We start from the raw sequence: 24,008 nt of genomic DNA, 5'->3' as shown, positions 1-24,008 counted from the left end.
CATGTTTCCATCCTGCTTTACTATGGAAGGAAAATGCAGTATTCAGCTTGAGTTGTATGTACCCTGCTGGTTTTCTGCAGTTTCCGGTTTTGTCTGATAGTTTTTTATCCATTCTTTCCGTACCCTGTTCCATTCTTTCAGTGTTTTAGCATTTGATTTCTTATGCTTTGTTCTAATTTTTGGTTAATTTCCTGTATCATTACTATTTACCTTTCATGTGCCATTTGAGGGAACCCCTTTGTCTGATCAACTTAATTTAGTTGTAGGGTGTTCAGAGAGAGGTTCCACATTTGCCAAATTTTTCGGGTGACATGGAAAATCTCTCGTTTCGAATTTTTCACAGTTAATATTTGACTGATTTTAGAAATTCAGGAAAACCCCGGTTTTCTCTCTGTGAACTACCCTTGCTCATTTAGTTGTGAAACAATTATTAAGCCAAACTGAAATTCACACATAACCTACTATAATTTTATGTTAGCATGAACATAATTAACATAATTAAACATTACATAAATTTTATAAATTTAGAACTAAGTATGTCCTTATTTCACTTGCTGTTGAACCTGGTAAGGATAAATTAAACAAACTAAACAAATTATAAACACAATGAGCAGGTTTTGGCATGACCCAATTAGGCCTTCCATTTTCTTGATAGAAGATAGGAGCAGCGATCCAGGAGGAAGGCTCAATCCGAGAATGTTGTTGTTTGCTATCAAACGACAGTTCTATTAAAGGGAACTTTATAAATATGATAAATACAGGGACACATCTTTTCATTACAGTACACTGCGATACATATTAAAGCTTCACAACTCTTTCAAACAATTGAGAATCACATTTCATGGCATTTACGAATAGGTGATCATGCCTTGCCATCAAATTGAAGAATAATAACACACACTAAAGCTATTAATTACCCATCAATACAGCAAGTGGAACAAACTCATTTTAACATACAACTCTTTGGCCCAAAGGTTCATTTAAGTAATAACAAACCCAATCGACAAACAAAGACACACATATTTCATTTACAATTTCACCTTTTACCACATAATTTTACACAATAAACTAGAAATGGGGTTTTCGAATCTTGGATTTGACGAATATACAGAATCCTATGGATTCGAGGATTCGTCGGATCCGAGGTGGGATTCGAGGTGGGTTTTTAAGAGTTTTACGTAGTAATTAAAAATTGTAGTGCTGGGCGAAGTTCGAAAATTTCGAACCGAACCGAACCCTTACGTTCAGTTCGGTTCGGTTCGAAACCTCTTAAAATATATTCGAAAAACCGAATGTTCGTTTAAAAAAAATTATGTTTTTCTAATTTTCTAACCCCCATTTGAGACCATGCACAAAACAGCACATCAAAATTCCATTACTTGTAATATTCCGACTTTTATTGCATAAATGTCGCCTCAACAGTTTCAAGCGCAGTCAAAATAAATATAAAATTATTAATCGTCACATAACTCGCATATAGGCGCGCTTTGTTTTTTGTTTACTTTAGAGAATTTTGTAAGCATTTCTCGTACTACATAATATAAATAATTGTACAAATGCCAAAGGTATTGTATATTATACCTTTAACTATAGTGCGTGTACGAGAAGTGCTGTAAAATAATCTAAGATTGCGTACCCCATATGTTAAACTAAAGCGCATGTACGAGAACTCTCGTATTTCGGCAAAACTAACGTGATAAAGTTAACACAAGACAAATGCGGTAGGAAATGATTACGTAAATTACGTATTTTAAATTACTGGGATGTATTTATTTTCTTTGGCCTTTTTAGTTATAACAGTCATGTACTGAAATATTAATTTAATCTTGTGTATTAAAATTACTGGTCCAGTAAATTTTACAGTACGGTTCTAAGTTGACTAGTGTAGTCGAGGCAGCCATCATTATTTCTCGGTTTTTCTTTTTTCCGATGCAAATTTCTATGACCACACTTCTTACGTTACGTTTACAATATTATTGTTCTTGAGGTGATTTGCGATGAGCAGGCTTACGTCGTTTAAGTTTTACAAATGGAGAAAAGATAATGACGACCCAGATGACCCAGAACCACCCGAAAAAATTTCTAAAGTTTCTTCTGATAAGCAGCCTTCTTCCAAGAAAACAGACCGAGGTGAAGTTAGATTCGAATCTCAGATTCCTTTTACAAAGTGTACCATAATTATAGTACACCGAGATAAAACCGAACAAAAATGATCCAGGGCTTCTCTGCAAGAAGGACATAAGGAAATTATATGGTAAATATGTATTTAACAAGGAAAATTTATTATAAACAAACTAAATAATTATAAACACTTCAAAAAAATATTAATATAATTATAAAACCGGGGGAACGGGGTATATAAAATACATGTTAAAAAGTTTACTGCACCATATAGAGAACAGTTTAGTAAGCAATTATCACTGTCAAATTGTCGAAATCGGCGAGTTCAAGAAGTTATTTAAGGTGACTCGAATTACGTACCCTATAGAGAGGTACCTCACCTTAAAATGCACACATTTGAGTAAAATACAAAATATCAGATTCGTTTTGACAGAGGTTTCTCCTCCATGTACAGCCCTGTCAAATTACCAATATTCACTGACAATGTGTGGATATAGCCAACTTCAAGGCGTTTTTTAAGGTGACTCGAATTGCGTAACCTATAGAGACGTACCTAACCTTAAAAAGCACACATTTGAGTAAAATAAAGCATATCAGATTCGTTTTGACAGAGGTTTCTGCTCCATGTACAGCCCTATCAAATTACCAATATTCACTGACATAGTGTGGATATTGCCAAGTTCAAGGCGTTTTTTAAGGTGACTCGAATTGCATACCCTACAGAGACGTACCTCACCTTAAATATCAACCATTTGAGTAAGATATAGCATATCAGATTCGTTTTGACAGAGGTTTCTGCTCCATGTACAGCCCTGTCAAATTACCAATATTCACTGACATTGTGTGGATATTGCCAAGTTCAAGGCGTTTTTTAAGGTGACTCGAATTGCGTACCCTATAGAGACGTACCTCACCTTAAAAAGCACACATTTGAGTAAAAACAAAATATCAGATTCGTTTTGACAGAGGTTTCTCCTCCATGTACAGCCCTGTCAAATTACCAATATTCACTGACAATGTGTGGATATAGCCAACATCAAGGCGTTTTTTAGGTGACTCGAATTGCTTTACCTATAGAGACGTACCTCACCTTAAAAAGCACACATTTGAGTAAAATAAAGCTTATCAGATTCGTTTTGACAGAGGTTTCTGCTCCATGTACAGCCCTATCAAATTACCAATATTCACTGACATAGTGTGGATATTGCCAAGTTCAAGTCGTTTTTTCAGGTGACTCGAATTGCGTACCCTATAGAGACGTACCTCACCTTAAAAAGCACACGTTTGAGTAAAATATAGAATATCAGATTCGTTTTGACAGAGGTTTCTGCTCCATGTACAGCCCTGTCAAATTACCAATATTCACTGACAATGTGTTGATATTTCCAAGTTCAAGGCGTTTTTTAAGGTGACTCGAATTGCGTACCCTATAGAGACGTACCTCACCTTAAATAGCACACATTTGAGTAAAATATATCATATCAGATTGGTTTTGACAGAGGTTTCTGCTGCATATACAGACCAGTAAAATTAGCAATATTCACTACCAATGTTTCGAAATCGCCAAGTTCAAGGCGTTTTTAAGGTGACTCGAATCGCGTACCCTATAGAGACGTACCTCACCTTAAAAAGCACACATTTGAGTAAACTATTGCATATCAGATTCGTTTAGCAGAGGTTTCTGCTCCAAGTACAGCCCTGTCAAATTACCAATATTCACTGACAATGTGTTGATATTGCCATGTTCAAGGCGTTTTTTATGGTTACTCGAATTGCTTACCCTACAGAGACGTACCTCACCTTAAAAAGCACACATTTGAATAAAACATAGCATATCAGATTCGTTTTGACAGAGGTTTCTGCTCCATGTACAGCCCTGTCAAATTACCAATATTCACTGACTATGTGTTGATATTGCCAAGTTCAAGCCGTTTTTTAAGGTGACTCGTATTGCGTACCGTATAGAGACGTACCTCACCTTAAAAGGCACACATTTGAGTAAAATATAGCATATCAGATTCGTTTTGACAGAGGTTTCTGATCCATGTACATCCCAGTCATATTACCAATATTCACTGACATAGTGTTGATACTGCCAAGTTCAAGGCGTTTTTTTAAGTGTCTCGAATGGCGTACCCTATTGAGACGTACCTCACCTTAAATAGACCACATTTGAGTAAAATATAGCGTATCAGATTCGTTTTGACAGGTTTCTGCTCCATGTACAGCCCTGTCAAATTACCAATATTCACTGACAATGTGTTGATATTGCCAAGTTCCAGACGTTTTTTAAGGTGACTGGAATTGCGTATCCTATAGAGAAGAACCTAACATTAAATAGCACACATTTGAATAAAATATAGCATATCAGATTCGTTTTGACAGTGGTTTCTGCTCCATGTACAGCCCTGTCAAATTACCAATATTCACTGACATGTGTGGATATATCCAAGTTCAAGGCATTTTGTAAGGTGTCTCGAATTGCGTACCCTATAAAGACGTACCTTACCTTTAAAAGCACAAATTTAAGTAAAATACAGAACATCAGATTGAATTTGACGGAGGTTTCTGCTCCATGTACAGCTGTGTCAAATTACCAATATTCACTGACAATATGTGGATATAGCCAAATTCAAGGCATTTTTTAAGGTGACTCGAATTGCGTACCCTATAGAGACGTACCTCACCTTAAAAAGCACACATTTGAGTAAAATATAGCATATCAGATTCGTTTTGACAGAGGTTTCTGCTCAATGTACAGCCCTTACAAATTACCAATAATCACTGACATGTGTGGGTATATCCAAGTTCAAGGTATTTTTTAAGGTGTCTCGAATTGCGTACCCTATAGAGACGTACCTCACCTTAAATAGACCACTTTTGAGTAAAATATAGCATATCAGATTCGTTTTAACAGAGGTTTCTGCTCCATGTACAGCCCTGTCAAATTACCAATATTCACTGACATTGTGTGGATATATCCAAGTTCAAGACGTTTTTTAAGGGACTTGAATTGCGTACCCTATAGAGACGTACCTCACCTTAAATAGTACACATTTGAGTAAAATATAGCATATTAGATTGGTTTTGACAGAGGTTTCTGCTCCATATACAGCCCTGTCAAATTACCAATATTCACTGACAATGTGTTGATATTGCCAAGTACAAGGCGTTTTTTTTAGGTGACTCCAATTGCGTACGCTATAGAGACGTACCTCACCTTAAAAAGCAAAAATTGGGTTAAAATACAAAATATCAGTTTCGTTTTGACAGAGGCTTCTGCTCCATGTACAGCCCTGTTTAATTATTAATATTCACTGACATAGTGTGGATATTGCCAAGTTCAAGGCGTTTTTTAAGGTGACTCGAATTGCGAACCCTATAGAGACGTACCTCACCTTAAATATCACACATTTGAGTAAACTATTGCATATCAGATTCGTTTTGACAGAGGTTTCTGCTCCATGTACAGCCCTGTCAAATTACCAATATTTACTGACAATGTGTTGATATTGCCTTGTTCAAGGCGTTTTTTAAGGTGACTCGAATTTCTTACCCTACAGAGTAGTACCTCACCTTAAAAAGCACACATTTGAATAAAATATAGCATATCAGATTCGTTTTGACAGAGATTTCTGGTCCATGTACAGCCCTGTCAAATTACCAATATTTTCTGACAATGTGTTGATATTGCCAAGTTCAAGCCTTTTTTAAGGTGACTCGAATTGCGTACCGTATAGAGACGTACCTCACCTTTAAAGGCACAGATTTGTGTAAAATATAGCATATCACATTTGTTTTGACAGGATTTTTGCTCCATGTACAGCCCTGTCAAATTACCAATATTCACTGACATAGTGTTGATATTACCAAGTTCAAGGCGTTTTTTTAAGTGTCTCGAATTGCGTACCCTATAGAGACGAACCTCACCTTAAATAGCAACCATTTGAGTAAAATATAGCGTATCAAATTCGTTTTGACAGAGGTCTCTGCTCCATGTACAGCCCTGTCAAATTACCAATATTCACTGACAATGTGTTGATATTGCCAAGTTAAAGGCTTTTTTAAGGTGACACGAATTGCTTACCCTACAAAGACGGAACTCACCTTAAAAAGCACACATTTGAATAAAATATAGCATATCAGATTCGTTTTGACAAAGGTTTCTGCTCCATGTACAGCCTTGTCAAATTACCAATATTCACTGACAATGTGTTGATATTGCCAAGTTCAAGACATTTATAAGGTGACTCGAATTGCGTACCCTATAAAGACGTACCTCAACTTAAAAAGCATACATTTGAATAAAATATAGAATATCAGATTCGTTTTGACAGAGGTTTCTGCTTCATGTACAGCCCTGTCAAATTACCAATATTCACTGACAATGTGTTGATATCGCCATGTTCAAGGCGTTATTTAAGGTGACTCGAATTGCTTACCCTACAGAGACGTACCTCACCATAAAAAGCACACTTTTGAATAAAATATAGCATATCAGATTCGTTTTGACTGAGGTTTCTGCTTCATGTACAGCCCTGTCAAATTACCAATATTCACTGACTATGTGTTGATATTGCCAAGTTCAAGCCGTTTTTTAAGGTGACTCGAATTGCGTACCGTATAGAGACGTACCTCACCTTAAAAGGCACAGATTTGTGTAAAATATAGCATATCACATTTGTTTTGACAGGATTTTCTGCTCCATGTACAGCCCTGTCGAATTACCAATATTCACTGACAATGTGTTAATATTGCCGAGTTCAAGGCGTTTTTTAAGGTGACTCGAATTGCGTACCCTATAGAGACGTACCTCATCTTAAAAAGCACACATTTGAGTAAAATAAAGCATATCAGATTCGTTTTGACAGAGGTTTCTGCTCCATGTACAGCCCTATCAAATTAGCAAAATTCACTACCAATGTTTCGAAATCGCCATGTTGAAGACGTTTTTTAAGGTGACTCCAATTGCCTACCCTATAGGGACGTTCCTCACCTTAAATAGACCGCATTTGAGTAAAATATAGCATATCAGATTCGTATTGACAGGGGTTTCTGCCTTATGTACAGCCCTGTCAAATTACCAATATTCACTGACAATGAGTTGATATTGCCAAGTTCAAGGTGTTTTTTAAGGTGACTCTAATTGCGTACCCTATGGAGACGTACCTCACCTTAAATAGACCACTTTGAAGTAAAATATAGCATATCAGATTCGTTTTAACAGAGGTTTCTGCTCCATGTACAGCCCTGTCAAATTACCAATATTCACTGACATTGTGTGGATATATCCAAGTTCAAGACGTTTTTTAAGGGACTTGAATTGCGTACCCTATAGAGACGTACCTCACCTTAAATAGCACACATTTGAGTAAAATATAGCATATTAGATTGGTTTTGACAGAGGTTTCTGCTCCATATACAGCCCTGTCAAATTCCCAATATTCACTGACAATGTGTTGATATTGCCAAGTACAAGGCGTTTTTTTTAGGTGACTCGAATTGCGTACGCTATAAAGACGTACCTCACCTTAAAAAGCACACATTTGGTTAAAATACAAAATATCAGATTCGTTTTGTTAGAGGTTTCTGCTCCATGTACAGCCCTGTCAAATTACCAATATTCACTGACAATGTGTTGATATTGCCAAGTTCAAGGTGTTTTTTAAGGTGACTCTAATTGCGTACCCTACAGAGACGTACCACACCTTAAAAAGCACACATTTGAGTAAAATATAGAATGTCAGACTCGTTTTGACAGAGGTATCTGCTCCATGTACATCCCTGTTTAATTACCAATATTCACTAACAATGTGTTGATATTTCCAAGTTCAAGGTGTTTTTTAAGGTGACTCTAATTGCGTACCCTATAGAGACGTACCTCACCTTAAATAGACCACTTTGAAGTAAAATATAGCATTTCAGATACGTTTTAACAGAGGTTTCTGCTCCACGTACAGCCCTGTCAAATTACCAATATTCACTGACATTGTGTGGATATATCCAAGTTCAAGACGTTTTTTAAGGGACTTGAATTGCGTACCCTATAGAGACGTACCTCACCTTAAATAGCACACATTTGAGTAAAATATAGCATATTATAGTAGGGCCGCGACGTCTTGGCGGGTCGACTCCCTAGAGCTCAGCGACCTTGTAATCGACACGTCCCGCCTTGTCTGCTCTGCAGATAACAACGGCCTGGAAGTCTTCATGCCGTTCCGAAAACATTGGTCGAGAACAATCTCACGTACGGTGCAACACAGCGCAGATCTTAATGATACAAAGATGCGATAATGCTTTACGGTAATTTATTATTTAAAGGTAGTGCACCATTTGCTCTACTGGGCAGCTTAGTTAAACATAGTTAAACATAGCTATACAATTCTTTAAAGTTAAGAACTAAATTTGTAACTGTGGGTTGCTGTAGGAAACACAATTAATTAAGACTTGCATGTAACTCCCTCGCTGATGCTTACTTTTCCATTTGGTTTGGCTGAAATGTGAAGACGATCGACATGACACTTTCACGCACTTCAAGAACCTTACCACTTTTATGCACACGGGTTGGTATTTTTTCCATAACAGCACTCTGAAAGAACCATTTTAGTCATTTAGAGGGGGCCGAAAACCATATTTATAACAAACCATCCTCGCGTATTTTATAGTTCCCTGTTGTGCTTGCTTTATAAACAAGAGAGGCTCCGGGAAGGAAGCCTTGCGTAGAACCAGCGCTTACAACTAACTATCAGTCTGTGCGCTGCATTTGCTGTTGCCATTACCTACACCTTCAACGTCACCTTTCTTTTGCCAACATTACTGAAAGGTTAAATTAGTGTCAACCCAGGATTCATCCATGTCAAATATCTTCTTCCCAGCCTCCCTGCACTGTTTCATCTGAGTCAGGTACTGTGATCGCCAAGCAACGTCAGATCTTTCGAGAAGAAGAATTCGCTTATTTTGGCTTCTTTTCCACACAAAACCCATTTCTTTGAGTATTTTACGCAGCGATGTCTTTCCCTAACTCCATCCGATTTTTTCTTTCAAAACTGGCAGTAGTTTCCTTTTTTGTCGTTTTTTTACTGCATAAAATTCGTGGCTAGTGTCTCTGATCACTCTTCTATCAAAGTCATCAACTGACAACAAACGTTTCCCAGTTTTTTTTTTTTTTGGCTTGAAATGAATAATTAAACATGAGAGGCTGTTTAACGGTCAAATAAAGGAGTGATATATATATATATATATATATATATATATATAAAAACATATAAATTGTAAATAAATAATGTATTAATATAATATACATTAATATATATAGTAAAATCATATATATCATAAAATATATAATGCAATATATAATGTGTATAATGTAATATAATGCAATATAATGTGTAGCAATATCGGCTACACTTGTAGATAAAAAATATTCTAACAAGCGGTGCAGAAAGTTTGGAAAATTGCCAAATGCAAAACAAACAAACCGCGGGTGAAATTACGGGGAATGCGTTGAAAAACTTATAATGTTGTTGTTTGTTTTTTATTTGGCGTCTCTCTGTTGTGTTTTCGGATGCGCGAAACTGATCTTTGGCTTATACCTGTGTATCGCGCAGCTCTTTCGGTTACATTTGTTAGAGGTACTAGCAGACATTTGTTGGCAGCTTCTTCATCACAACACTGGATTACACTACTTATAATTTCCCTCTCCCCACTATGTATTACTTTATTGTATCTTGAACATCCTGCGTCGGGCTCCATTGTTCACTTCAGACTGAGAGCGTGGCACCTGATGTTTTTGCTATGAACCGCATAGCGGCTGATGTGCGCGCGCAGCTGCTTCCCCTCTCATTTACTCTTCCCTGCTTCCCCGCAAAACGACACGCCAAGACGTCGCGGCCCTACAGTAGATTGGTTTTGACAGAGGTTTCTGCTCCATATGCAACCCTGTCAAATTACCAATATTCACTGACAATGTGTTGATATTGCCAAGTACAAGGCGTTTTATTAGGTGACTCGAATTGCGTACGCTATAGAGACGTACCTCACCTTAAAAAGCACACATTTGGTTAAAATACAAAATATCAGATTCGTTTTGTTAGAGGTTTCTGCTCCATGTACAGCCCTGTCAAATTACCAATATTCACTGACAATGTGTGGTTTTAGCCAAATTCAAGGCATTTTTTAAGGTGACTCGAATTGCATACCCTATAGAGACTTACCTCACCTTAAAAAGCACACATTTGAGTAAAATACAAAATATCATATTCGTTTTGACAGAGGTATCTGCTCCATGTACAGCCCTGTCAAATTATTAATATTCACTGACATAGTGTGGATATTGCCAAGTTCAAGGCGTTTTTTAAGGTGACTCGAATTGCGAACCCTATAGAGACGTACCTCACCTTGAATATCACACATTTGAGTAAACTATTGCATATCAGATGCGTTTTGACAGAGGTTTCTTCTCCATGTACAGCCCTGTCAATTTACCAATATTCACTGACAATGTGTTGATATTTCCATGTTCAAGGCGTTTTTTAAGGTGACTCGCATTGCTTACCCTACAGAGTCGTACCTCACCTTAAAAAGCACACATTTGAATAAAATATAGCATATCAGATTCGTTTTGACAGAGGTTTCTGGTCCATGTACAGCCCTGTCAAATTACCAATTTTTTCTGACAATGTGTTGATATTGCCAAGTTCAAGCCGTTTTTTAAGGTGACTCGAATGGCGTACCGTATAGAGACGTACCTCACTGTAAAAGGCACAGATTTGTGTAAAATCTAGCATATCACATTTGTTTTGACAGGACTTTTGCTCCATGTACAGCCCTGTCAAATTACCAATATTCACTGACATAGTGTTGATATTACCAAGTTCAAGGGGTTTTTTTAAGTGTCTCGAATTGCGTACCCTATAGAGACGTACCTCACCTTAAATAGCAACCATTTGAGTAAAATATAGCGTATCAAATTCGTTTTGACAGAGGTTTCTGCTCCATGTACAGCCCTGTCAAATTACCAATATTTACTGACAATGTGTTGATATTGCCAAGTTCAAGGCGTTTTTTAAGGTGACACGAATTGCTTACCCTACAAAGACGGACCTTACCTTAAAAAGCACACATTTGAATAAAATATAGCATATCAGATTCGTTTTGACAAAAGTTTCTGCTTCATGTACAGCCCTGTCAAATTACGAATATTCACTGACAATGTGTTGATATTGGCAAGTTCAAGGCATTTATAAGGTGACTCGAATTGCGTACCCTATAGAGACGTACCTCAACTTAAAAAGCACACATTTGAGTAAAATATAGCATATTAGATTCGTTTTCACAGAGGTTTCTGCTTCATGTACAGCCCTGTCAAATTAGCAATATTCACTACCAATGTTTCAAAATCGCTAAGTCAAGACATTTTTTAAGGTGACTCGAATTGCGTACCCTATAGAGACGTACCTCACCTTAAATAGCACACATTTGAGTAAAATAAAAAAATATCAGATTTGTTTTTACAGAGGTTTCTGCTCCATATACAGCCCTGTCAAATTACCAATATATACTGACAATGTGTTATTAATGCGTCATTTAAGGCGTTTTTTTAAGGTGACTCGAATTGCGTACCCTATAGAGACGTACCTTACCTTAAAAAGCACCTATTTGAGTAAAATTTAGCATATCAGATTTGTTTTGACAGATGTTTCTGCTCCATATACAGCCCTGTCAAATTACCAATATTCACTGACAATGTGTGGATATAGCCAAATTCAAGGCATTTTTTAAGGCGACTCGAATTGCAGACCCTATTGAGACATACTTCACCTTAAAAAGCACACATTTGAGTAAAATATAGCATATCAGATTCGTTTTGACAGAGGTTTCTGATCCATGTACATCCCTGTCATATTACCAATATTCACTGACATAGTGTTGATATTGCCAAGTTCAAGGCGTTTTTTAAGTGTCTCGAATGGCGTACCCTATTGAGACGTACCTCACCTTAAATAGACCACATTTGAGTAAAATATAGCGTATCAGATTCGTTTTGACAGGTTTCTGCTCCATGTACAGCCCTGTCAAATTACCAATATTCACTGACAATGTGTTGATATTGCCAAGTTCCAGACGTTTTTTAAGGTGACTGGAATTGCGTATCCTATAGAGAAGAACATAACATTAAATAGCACACATTTGAATAAAATATAGCATATCAGATTCGTTTTGACAGTGGTTTCTGCTCCATGTACAGCCCTGTCAAATTACCAATATTCACTGACATGTGTGGATATATCCAAGTTCAAGGCATTTTGTAAGGTGTCTCGAATTGCGTACCCTATAAAGACGTACCTTACCTTAAAAAGCACAAATTTAAGTAAAATACAGAACATCAGATTGAATTTGACGGAGGTTTCTGCTCCATGTACAGCCGTGTCAAATTACCAATATTCACTGACAATATGTGGATATAGCCAAATTCAAGGCATTTTTTAAGGTGACTCGAATTGCGTACCCTATAGAGACGTACCTCACCTTAAAATGCACACATTTGAGTAAAATATAGCATATCAGATTCGTTTTGACAGAGGTTTCTGCTCAATGTACAGCCCTTAAAAATTACCAATAATCACTGACATGTGTGGGTATATCCAAGTTCAAGGTATTATTTAAGGTGTCTCGAATTGCGTACCCTATAGAGACGTACCTCACCTTAAATAGACCACTTTTGAGTAAAATATAGCATATCAGATTCGTTTTAACAGAGGTTTCTGCTCCATGTACAGCCCTGTCAAATTACCAATATTCACTGACATTGTGTGGATATATCCAAGTTCAAGACGTTTTTTAAGGGACTTGAATTGCGTACCCTATAGAGACGTACCTCACCTTAAATAGTACACATTTGAGTAAAATATAGCATATTAGATTGGTTTTGACAGAGGTTTCTGCTCCATATACAGCCCTGTCAAATTACCAATATTCACTGACAATGTGTTGATATTGCCAAGTACAAGGCGTTTTTTTTAGGTGACTCCAATTGCGTACGCTATAGAGACGTACCTCACCTTAAAAAGCACACATTTGGTTAAAATACAAAATATCAGATTCGTTTTGACAGAGGCTTCTGCTCCATGTACAGCCCTGTTTATTTATTAATATTCACTGACATAGTGTGGATATTGCCAAGTTCAAGGCGTTTTTTAAGGTGACTCGAATTGCGAACCCTATAGAGACGTACCTCACCTTAAATATCACACATTTGAGTAAACTATTGCCTATCAGATTCGTTTTGACAGAGGTTTCTGCTCCATGTACAGCCCTGTCAAATTACCACTATTTACTGACAATGTGTTGATATTGCCTTGTTCAAGGCGTTTTTTAAGGTGACTCGAATTTCTTACCCTACAGAGTAGTACCTCACCTTAAAAAGCACACATTTGAATAAAATATAGCATATCAGATTCGTTTTGACAGAGATTTCTGGTCCATGTACAGCCCTGTCAAATTACCAATATTTTCTGACAATGTGTTGATATTGCCAAGTTCAAGCCTTTTTTAAGGTGACTCGAATTGCGTACCGTATAGAGACGTACCTCACCTTTAAAGGCACAGATTTGTGTAAAATATAGCATATCACATTTGTTTTGACAGGATTTTTGCTTCATGTACAGCCCTGTCAAATTACCAATATTCACTGACATAGTGTTGATATTACCAAGTTCAAGGCGTTTTTTTAAGTGTCTCGAATTGCGTACCCTATAGAGACGAACCTCACCTTAAATAGCAACCATTTGAGTAAAATATAGCGTATCAAATTCGTTTTGACAGAGGTCTCTGCTCCATGTACAGCCCTGTCAAATTACCAATATTCACTGACAATGTGTTGATATTGCCAAGTTAAAGGCGTTTTTTTAAGGTGACACGAATTGCTTACCCTACAAAGACGGAACTCATCTTAAAAAGCACACATTTGAATAAAATATAGCATATCAGATTCGTTTTGACAAAGGTTTCTGCTCCATGTACAGCCTTGTCAAATTACCAATATTCACTGACAATGTGTTGATATTGCCAAGTTCAAGGCATTTATAAGGTGACTCGAATTGCGTACCCTATAAAGACGTACCTCAACGTAAAAAGCATACATTTGAGTAAAATATAGAATATCAGATTCGTTTTGACAGAGGTTTCTGCTTCATGTACAGCCCTGTCAAATTACCAATATTCACTGACAATGTGTTGATATCGCCATGTTCAAGGCGTTATTTAAGGTGACTCGAATTGCTTACCCTACAGAGACGTACCTCACCATAAAAAGCACACATTTGAATAAAATATAGCAAATCAGATTCGTTTTGACTGAGGTTTCTGCTTCATGTACAGCCCTGTCAAATTACCAATATTCACTGACTATGTGTTGATATTGCCAAGTTCAAGCCGTTTTTTAAGGTGACTCGAATTGCGTACCGTATAGAGACGTACCTCACCTTAAAAGGCACAGATTTGTGTAAAATATAGCATATCACATTTGTTTTGACAGGATTTTCTGCTCCATGTACAGCCCTGTCGAATTACCAATATTCACTGACAATGTGTTAATATTGCCGAGTTCAAGGCGTTTTTTAAGGTGACTCGAATTGCGTACCCTACAGAGACGTACCTCATCTTAAAAAGCACACATTTGATTAAAATAAAGCATATCAGATTCGTTTTGACAGAGGTTTCTGCTCCATGTACAGCCCTATCAAATTAGCAAAATTCACTACCAATGTTTCGAAATCGCCATGTTGAAGACGTTTTTTAAGGTGACTCCAATTGCCTACCCTATAGGGACGTTCCTCACCTTAAATAGACCGCATTTGAGTAAAATATAGCATATCAGATTCGTATTGACAGGGGTTTCTGCCTCATGTACAGCCCTGTCAAATTACCAATATTCACTGACAATGAGTTGATATTGCCAAGTTCAAGGTGTTTTTTAAGGTGACTCTAATTGCGTACCCTATGGAGACGTACCTCACCTTAAATAGACCACTTTGAAGTAAAATATAGCATATCAGATTCGTTTTAACAGAGGTTTCTGCTCCATGTACAGCCCTGTCAAATTACCAATATTCACTGACATTGTGTGGATATATCCAAGTTCAAGACGTTTTTTAAGGGACTTGAATTGCGTACCCTATAGAGACGTACCTCACCTTAAATAGCACACATTTGAGTAAAATATAGCATATTAGATTGGTTTTGACAGAGGTTTCTGCTCCATATACAGCCCTGTCAAATTCCCAATATTCACTGACAATGTGTTGATATTGCCAAGTACAAGGCGTTTTTTTTAGGTGACTCGAATTGCGTACGCTATAAACCCGTACCTAACCTTAAAAAGCACACATTTGGTTAAAATACAAAATATCAGATTCGTTTTGTTAGAGGTTTCTGCTCCATGTACAGCCCTGTCAAATTACCAATATTCACTGACAATGTGTTGATATTGCCAAGTTCAAGGTGTTTTTTAAGGTGACTCTAATTGCGTACCCTACAGAGACGTACCACACCTTAAAAAGCACACATTTGAGTAAAATATAGAATGTCAGACTCGTTTTGACAGAGGTATCTGCTCCATGTACAGCCCTGTCAAATTACCAATATTCACTAACAATGTGTTGATATTTCCAAGTTCAAGGTGTTTTTTAAGGTGACTCTAATTGCGTACCCTATAGAGACGTACCTCACCTTAAATAGACCACTTTGAAGTAAAATATAGCATTTCAGATACGTTTTAACAGAGGTTTCTGCTCCACGTACAGCCCTGTCAAATTACCAATATTCACTGACATTGTGTGGATATATCCAAGTTCAAGACGTTTTTTAAGGGACTTGAATTGCGTACCCTATAGAGACGTACCTCACCTTAAATAGCACACATTTGAGTAAAATATAGCATATTAGATTGGTTTTGACAGAGGTTTCTGCTCCATATGCAACCCTGTCAAATTACCAATATTCACTGACAATGTGTTGATATTGCCAAGTACAAGGCGTTTTTTTAGGTGACTCGAATTGCATACGCTATAGAGACGTACCTCACCTTAAAAAGCACACATTTGGTTAAAATACAAAATATCAGATTTGTTTTGTTAGAGGTTTCTGCTCCATGTACAGCCCTGTCAAATTACCAATATTCACTGACAATGTGTGGTTTTAGCCAAATTCAAGGCATTTTTTAAGGTGACTCGAATTGCATACCCTATAGAGACTTACCTCACCTTAAAAAGCACACATTTGAGTAAAATACAAAATATCAGATTCGTTTTGACAGAGGTATCTGCTCCATGTACAGCCCTGTCAAATTATTAATATTCACTGACATAGTGTGGATATTGCCAAGTTCAAGGCGTTTTTTAAGGGACTTGAATTGCGTACACTATAGAGACGTACCTCACCTTAAAAGGCACAGATTTGTGTAAAATCTAGCATATCACATTTGTTTTGACAGGACTTTTGCTCCATGTACAGCCCTGTCAAATTACCAATATTCACTGACATAGTGTTGATATTACCAAGTTCAAGGCGTTTTTTTAAGTGTCTCGAATTGCGTACCCTATAGAGACGTACCTCACCTTAAATAGCAACCATTTGAGTAAAATATAGCGTATCAAATTCGTTTTGACAGAGGTTTCTGCTCCATGTACAGCCCTGTCAAATTACCAATATTCACTGACAATGTGTTGATATTGCCAAGTTCAAGGCGTTTTTTAAGGTGACACGAATTGCTTACCCTACAAAGACGGACCTTACCTTAAAAAGAACACATTTGAATAAAATATAGCATATCAGATTCGTTTTGACAAAAGTTTCTGCTTCATGTACAGCCCTGTCAAATTACGAATATTCACTGACAATTGGCAAGTTCAAGGCATTTATAAGGTGACTCGAATTGCGTACCCTATAGAGACGTACCTCAACTTAAAAAGCACACATTTGAGTAAAATATAGCATATTAGATTCGTTTTCACAGAGGTTTCTGCTTCATGTACAGCCCTGTCAAATTAGCAATATTCACTACCAATGTTTCAAAATCGCTAAGTCAAGACATTTTTTAAGGTGACTCGAATTGCATACCCTATAGAGACGTACCTCATATTAAAAAGCACACATTTGAGTAAAATATAGGTTATTAGATTCGTTTTCACAGAGGTTTCTGCTCCATGTACAGCCCTGTCAAATTAGCAAAATTCGCTACCAATGTTTCGAAATCGCTAAGTTCAAGACGTTTTTTTAAGGTGACTCGAATTGCGTACCTTATAGAGACGTACCTCACCTTAAAAAGCACACATTTGAGTAAAATAAAGCATATCAGATTCGTTATGACAGAGGTTTCTGCTCCATGTACAGCCCTGTCAAATTACCAATATCCACTGACAATATGTGGATATTGCCAACTTCAAGGCCTTTTTTTAAGAGAATCGAATGGCGTAACCTATAGAGACATACCTCACCTTAAAAAGCCTACATTTGAGTATAATATAGTTTATCAGATTCGTTTTGACAGAGGTTTCTGCTCCATGTACAGCGCTGTCAAATTACCAATATCCATTGATATAGTGTGGATATTGCCAACTTCAAGGCCTTTTTTAAGGTGACTCGAATTGCGTAACCTATAGAGACGTACCTCACCTTAAAAAGCACACATTTGAGTAATATATAGCATATCAGATTCGTTTTGACAGACGTTTCTGCTGCATATACAGTCCAATAAAATTAGCAATATTCACTACCAATGTTTCGAAATTGCCAAATTCAAGACGTTTTTTAAGGTTACTCGAATTTCGTACCCTATAGAAACGTACCTCACCTTAAAAAGCACACATTTGAGTAAAATATAGCATATCAGATTCGTTTTGACAGAGGTTTCTGTTTCATGTACAGCCTGTCATATTACTAATGTTCACTGACAATGTGTGGATATAGCCAAATTCAAGGCATTTTTTAAGGTGACTCGAATTGCATACCCTATAGAGACATACCTCACCTTAAAAAGCACACATTTGAGTAAAATACAAAATATCAGATTCGTTTTGACAGAGGTTTCTGCTGCTTATACAGTTCAGTAAAATAAGCAATATTCACTACCAATGTTTCGAAATCGCCAAGATCAAAACGTTTTTTAAGGTTACTCGAATTTCGTACCCTATAGGGACGTACTTCGCCTTAAAAAGCTAACATTTGAGTAAAATATAGCATATCAGATTGGTTTTGACAGAGGTTTCTGCTCCATATACAGCCCTGTCAAATTACCAATATTCACTGACAATGTGTTGATATTGCCAAGTTCAAGGCCTTTTTTTTAGGTGACTCGAATTGCGTACGCTATAGAGACGTACCTCACCTTAAAAAGCACACATTTGGGTAAAATACAAAATATCAGATTCGTTTTGACGGAGTTTTCTGCTCCATGTACAGCCCTGTCAAATTACCAATATTCACTGACAATCTGTGGATATAGCCAAATTCACGGCATGTTTTAAGGTGACTCGAATTGCATACCCTATAGAGACATACCTCACCTTAAAAAGCACACATTTGAGTAAAATTCAAAATATCAGATTCGTTTTGACAGAGGTTTCTGCTCCATGTACAGCCCTGTCAAATTACCAATATTCACTGACAATGTGTTGATATTGCCAAGTTCAAGGCCTTTTTTTTAGGTGACTCGATTTGCGTACGCTATAGAGACGTACCTCACCTTAAAAAGCACACATTTGGGTAAAATACAAAATATCAGATTCTTTTTGACGGAGTTTTCTGCTCCATGTACAGCCCTGTCAAATTACCAATATTCACTGACAATCTGTGGATATAGCCAAGTTCAAGACGTTTTTTTAAGGTGACTCGAATTGCGTACCCTACAGAGACGTACCTCACCTTAAAAAGCACACATTTGAGTAAAATAAAGCATATCAGATTCGTTATGACAGAGGTTTCTGCTCCATGTACAGCCCTGTCAAATTACCAATATCCACTGACAATGTGTTGATATTGCCAACTTTAAGGCACACTATGTCAGTGGATATTGGTAATTTGACAGGGCTGTACATGGAGCAGAAACCTCTGTCAAAAAGATTCTATATATGCTATAATTTACTCAAATGTGTGCTATTTAAGGTGAGGTTAGTCTCTGTAGGGTACATTATTCGAGTCACCTTAAAAAACGCCTTGAAGTTGGCAATATCCACACAATGTCAGTGAATATTGGTAATTTGATAGGGCTGTACATGGAGCAGAAACCTCTGTCAAAACGAATCTGATATGCTTTATTTTACTCAAATGTGTGCTTCTTAAGGTGAGGTACGTCTCTATAGGTTACGCAATTCGAGTCACCTTAAAAAACGCCTTGAAGTTGGCTATATCCACACATTGTCAGTGAATATTGGTCATTTGACAGGGCTGTACATGGAGGAGAAACCTCTGTCAAATCGAATCTGAAATTTGTTTTCACTCAAATGTGTGCTATTTAAGGTGAGGTACGTCTCTATAGGGTACGCAATTCGAGTCACCTTAAAAAACGTCTTGAACTTGGCGATTTCGAAACATTGGTAGTGAAAATTGCTAATTTTATTGGACTGTACATGGAGCAGAAACCTCTGTCAAAACGAATCTGATATGCTTTATTTTACTCAAATGTGTGCTTTTTAAGGTGAGGTAATACTCTATAGGTTACACCATTCGAGTCACCTTAAAAAAGGCCTTGAAGTTGGCAATATCCACACTATGTCAGTGGATATTGGTAATTTGACAGGGCTGTACATGGAGCAGAAACCTCTGTCAAAACGAATCTGATATGCTTTATTTACTCAAATGTGTGCTTTTTAAGGTGAGGTACGTCCCTATAGGGTACGCAATTCGAGTCACCTTAAAAAAACGTCTTGAACTTAGCGATTTCGAAACATTGGTAGCGAATTTTGCTAATTTGACATGGCTGTACATGGAGCAGAAACCTCTGTGAAAACGAATCTAATATGCTATATTTTACTCAAATGTGTGTTTTTTAAGATGAAGTACGTCTCTATAGGGTATGCAATTAGAGTCACCTTAAAAAACGCCTTGCACTTGGTGATTTCGAAACATTTGTAGTGAATATTGCTTATTTTACTGAACTGTATATGCAGCAGAAACCTCTGTCAAAACGAATCTGATATTTTGTATTTTACTTAAATTTGTGCTTTTCAAGGTGAGGTACGTCTCTATAGGGTACGCAATTCGAGACACCTTACAAAATGCCTTGAACTTGGATATATCCACACATGTCAGTGAATATTGGTAATTTGACAGGGCTGTACATGGAGCAGAAACCTCTGTCAAAACGAATCTGATATTTTGTATTTTACTTAAATTTGTGCTTTTTAAGGTGAGGTACGTCTCTATAGGGTACGCAATTCGAGTCACCTTGAAAAATGCCTCTAATTTGGCGATTTCAAAACATTGATAGTGAATATTGCTTATTGTACTGAACTGTATATGCAGCAGAAACCTCTGTCAAAACGAATCTAATATGGTATATTTTACTCAAATGTGTGCTTTTTAAGGTGAGGTACGCCTCTATAGGGTACGCAATTCGAGTCACCTTAAGAAATGCCTTGAATTTGGCTATATCCACACATTGTCAGTGAATATTGGTCATTTGACAGGGCTGTACATGGAGGAGAAACCTCTGTCAAATCGAATCTGAAATTTGTTTTCACTCAAATGTGAGCTATTTAAGGTGAGGTACGTCTCTATAGGGTACGCAATTCGAGTCACCTTAAAAAACGTCTTGAACTTGGCGATTTCGAAACATTGGTAGTGAAAGTTGCTAATTTTATTGGACTGTACATGGAGCAGAAACCTCTGTCAAAACGAATCTGATATGCTTTATTTTACTCAAATGTGTGCTTTTTAAGGTGAGGTAATACTCTATAGGTTACACCATTCGAGTCACCTTAAAAAAGGCCTTGAAGTTGGCAATATCCACACTATGTCAGTGGATATTGGTAATTTGACAGGGCTGTACATGGAGCAGAAACCTCTGTCAAAACGAATCTGATATGCTTTATTTACTCAAATGTGTGCTTTTTAAGGTGAGGTACGTCCCTATAGGGTACGCAATTCGAGTCACCTTAAAAAAACGTCTTGAACTTAGCGATTTCGAAACATTGGTAGCGAATTTTGCTAATTTGACATGGCTGTACATGGAGCAGAAACCTCTGTGAAAACGAATCTAATATGCTATATTTTACTCAAATGTGTGTTTTTTAAGATGAAGTACGTCTCTATAGGGTACGCAATTCGAGTCACCTTAAAAAACGCCTTGCACTTGGTGATTTCGAAATATTTGTAGTGAATATTGCTTATTTTACTGAACTGTATATGCAGCAGAAACCTCTGTCAAAACGAATCTGATATTTTGTATTTTACTTAAATTTGTGCTTTTCAAGGTGAGGTACGTCTCTATAGGGTACGCAATTCGAGACACCTTACAAAATGCCTTGAACTTGGATATATCCACACATGTCAGTGAATATTGGTAATTTGACAGGGCTGTACATGGAGCAGAAACCTCTGTCAAAACGAATCTGATATTTTGTATTTTACTTAAATTTGTGCTTTTTAAGGTGAGGTACGTCTCTATAGGGTACGCAATTCGAGTCACCTTGAAAAATGCCTCTAATTTGGCGATTTCAAAACATTGATAGTGAATATTGCTTATTGTACTGAACTGTATATGCAGCAGAAACCTCTGTCAAAACGAATCTAATATGGTATATTTTACTCAAATGTGTGCTTTTTAAGATGAAGTACGTCTCTATAGGGTACGCAATTCGAGTCACCTTAAAAAACGCCTTGCACTTGGTGATTTCGAAACATTTGTAGTGAATATTGCTTATTTTACTGAACTGTATATGCAGCAGAAACCTCTGTCAAAACGAATCTAATATGGTATATTTTACTCAAATGTGTGCTTTTTAAGGTGAGGTACGTCTCTATAGGGTACGCAATTCGAGTCACATAAAAAAAACGCCTTGAACTTGGCAATAAAACACATTGTCAGTGAATATTGGTAATTTGACAGGGCTGTATATGGAGCAGAAACCTCCGTCAAATTCAATCTGATGTTCTGTATTTTACTTAAATTTGTGCTTTTTAAGGTGAGGTACGTCTCTATAGGGTACGCAATTCGAGACACCTTACAAAATGCCTTGAACTTGGATATATCCACACATGTCAGTGAATATTGGTAATTTGACAGGGCTGTACATGGAGCAGAAACCTCTGTCAAAACGAATCTGGTATGCTATATTTTATTCAAATGTGTGCTTTTTAAGGTTAGGTTCTTCTCTATAGGATACGCAATTCCAGTCACCTTAAAAAACGTCTTGAACTTGGCGATTTTGAAACATTGGTAGTGAAATTTGCTAATATGACAGGGCTGTACATGGAGCAGAAACCTATTTCAAAACCAATCTGATATGCTATATTTTACTCAAATGTGTGCTTTTTAAGGTGAAGTACGTGTCTATATCGTACGCAATTCGAGTCACCCAAAGAAAACGCCTTGAACTTGGCAATATCAACACATTGTCAGTGAATATTGGTAATTTGACAGGGCTGTACATGGAGCAGAAACCTCTGTCAAATCGAATCTGATATTTTGTATTTTACCTAAATTTGTGCTTTTTAAGGTGAGGTACGTCTCTATAGGGTACGCAATTCGAGTAACCTTAAAATATGCCTTAATTTGGCTATATCCACACATTGTCAGTGAATATTGGTAATTTGACAGGGCTGTACATGGAGCAGAAACCTCTGTCAAAAGGAATCTGATATTTTGTATTTTACCTAAATTATTACTTTTTAAGGTGAGGTACGTCTCTATAGGGTACGCAATTCGAGTCACTTAAAAAAAACGCCTTGAACTTGGCAATATCAACACATTGTCAGTGAATATAGGTAATTTGACAGGTCTGTATATGGATCAGAAACCTCTGTCAAATCCAATCTGATATTCTATATTTTACTTAAATGTGTGCTTTTTAAGGTGAGGTACGTCTCTATAGGGTACGCAATTCGTGTCACCTTAAGAAATGCCTTGAATTTGGCTATATCCACACATTGTCAGTGAATATTGGTAATTTGATAGGGCTGTACTTAAAGCAGAAACCTGTGTCAAAACGAATCTGATATTAGTATTTTACCTAAATTTGTGCTTTTTAAGGTGAGGTACGTCTCTATAGGGTACGCAATTCGAGTCACATAAAAAAAACGCCTTGAACTTGGCAATATCAACACATTGTCAGTGAATATTGGTAATTTGACAGGGCTGTATATGGAGCAGAAACCTCTGTCAAAACCAATCTGATATGCTTTATTTTACTCAAATGTGTGCTTTTTAAGGTGAGGTACGTCTCTATAGGGTATGCAATTCGAGTCACCTTAAAAAAGGTCTTGAAGTTGGCAATATCCACACTATGTCAGTGAATATTGGTAATTTGACAGGTCTGTATATGGAGCAGAAACCTCTGTCAAAACCAATCTGATATTTTGTATTTTACTCAAATGTGTGCTTTTTAAGGTGAGGTAAGTCTCTATAGGGTATGCAATTCGAGTCACCTTAAAAAATGCCTTGAATTTGGCTAAAACCACACATGTCAGTGAATATTGGTAATTTGACAGGGCTGTACATGGAGCAGAAACCTCTAACAAAACAAATCTGATATTTTGTATTTTAACCAAATGTGTGCTTTTTAAGGTGAGGTACGTCTCTATAGCGTATGCAATTCGAGTCACCTAAAAAAACGCCTTGTACTTGGCAATATCAACACATTGTCAGTGAATATTGGTAATTTGACAGGTTG

General features: G+C 37.0%; 1 protein-coding gene across 4 annotated transcripts in view; it reads left to right on the top strand.

The window, feature by feature from the left end:
* The window catches only part of LOC134541952 (protein hobbit), a 440,842-nt gene that overhangs the window by 239,751 nt on the left and 177,083 nt on the right, over positions 1 to 24,008 (top strand). The window lies entirely within an intron of this gene.

Source organism: Bacillus rossius (genome assembly GCF_032445375.1).
Source record: "Bacillus rossius redtenbacheri isolate Brsri chromosome 4 unlocalized genomic scaffold, Brsri_v3 Brsri_v3_scf4_2, whole genome shotgun sequence".
NCBI classification, from domain to species: domain Eukaryota; kingdom Metazoa; phylum Arthropoda; class Insecta; order Phasmatodea; family Bacillidae; genus Bacillus; species Bacillus rossius.
Note: the sequence above shows the minus strand (reverse complement) of the source record. Positions and strands in the feature narration are given on the sequence as shown.